The following is a 1,867-nucleotide window of genomic DNA, read 5'->3' on the forward strand; positions in this document are numbered from 1 at the left end:
TTTAAAAACAAGTTCTAACATAATCTAGTCAGAGTCGCTGTCATCAAGTGAAAGGTTAAAAGGCCTTTCCCAGAAGCGTCTGACACCAAAAGAGCCCGATGATGTTGAAGGGCCATAGAACGTGTCATCACTTACCTTGCTTACCTTTGCACTTACCTCTTCAGTGCAGATGTCTTCTCTCCTTCTCTTTGCTGAGGAGGTAAGAGCTGAGGTTGAAGGAGAAGGAGAAGCTGTAGGATCAGCAGAGGAAGCAGCTGAGGGAAAAGATAAGAGAGCAGGTGAAGAAGAAGGAGCAGGTGAGGGCGGAGGTGACGGAGCAGGAGAGGAAGCAGCTGAGGGAGTAGATAAGAGAGCAGGTGAAGAAGGAGCAGCTGAAGGAGGAGCAGCTGACGGATCACCGACTGGGGCAACGACTCGAGGGAAGAGTGGGTCGTTGGCGTGGCCGAAAGGCGGCATGGCGAATGGGGCACCACCTGGAGAAATAGGACGTTGCCAATCGTGCCAAAACGGCTCTGGAGAAAGCTCCCGGATGAGAGGGGAATCATCTCTCTCATCCATGGTGTCATACCCCGAGTCATCGCTAAGCCAATCGCCCCACTCTTCTGAGTCGTTCCAGTCAGATGAATTGTCAGTGTCTTCACTCACCTCTTCAACGTCCTCAGGTACGTTGGGAGGGTACTCACCTTCCTCTTCACTGTCATCAGGATGCTGTGCTTCATGAGAAGAGGGGGAGGGTGAGAGAGGGAGATACTCACCATACTCACCTTCACCGACAGTGTCAGTGTCATCCAGGATCCTGATGACTTCAGGAAGGCCTTCTTCTGCAGGACGCTCAACCACGTAGTCAAGACGACCTGTGAGGAAACAAGTTTAAAATAACATTAGGAATGTAATAAACACCAAGTGCTAAAGCAACAGACCTACATCTGTTAGTTTGAGCAGATGATGAGAGAAAAGCATTTTAGGCTACATTTATGTCAGACTGAATGACACTTCTACCTGTTCATGCAAGAAAAAAACAACTAAGTCAACTAAGTTCACATCATTAAGTGAAGCATCCATTTTTAATAGAAGAGCTCTAAACCTCCACCAAAGCAGCTCACTCTGTGTACTATTAAGGTAACACTATTGTATTTTGTATACATTCATTTTGTTTTATTTGTTTTTTGTAAGCCTTTATGCAAACACTATGTTGGAGTAAGTACTGGATAATATGTATTGATTTGTAAATAACTGGACATGAATAGCTTATTGTATAAATATAGTACAGTGAATTTATAACTAACTAATTCTTTCATTAACGATGTAACACGTTTTGAAACCTCATCAGAGGTTCAATATGTGGATGCAAACTATAATGTAACATTTAGACTCCCCATCTCAAACAAAGGCAGTACAACTGCTTTTGTTTGTACAAAAGCAGTTGTACTGAGATCAGATGTAACGCGATATTTGAAATCTTTACACAGTACTATAATATATTTACCACAGACTCCACACAGATTTTTGTTCATTTTTGACCAATCACAAACAGGCAAGCAAAAGTTACCAAAAACATAACCTGCTTGGCAGATGTTAAAATTGCAAACACACAAAGCTCTGCAGGTATGTCTGGAAACCATGGTCAAGTAAAAAACAAACAAACAAACAAACACTCTTAACTCAAAATCTGCATTATTAGGAATGTGCACGAGGACAGTATCTGCCATAAGGACAGATACATGAAATCTTTTTACCACACGCTATCCCTATGTATCTGTTTGCTATATAATAAGATATATTATTAAAAATATTAGCACAACATAACATAGGTCTTAATACCATTATTACTACTGTACTATGATTACTGTTTTCAATTTTTTTTTTT

The sequence above is a fragment of the Pundamilia nyererei genome, unplaced genomic scaffold (genome assembly GCF_000239375.1).
Source record: "Pundamilia nyererei isolate P.nyererei 1_Seehausen unplaced genomic scaffold, PunNye1.0 scaffold00186, whole genome shotgun sequence".
NCBI lineage: Eukaryota > Metazoa > Chordata > Actinopteri > Cichliformes > Cichlidae > Pundamilia > Pundamilia nyererei.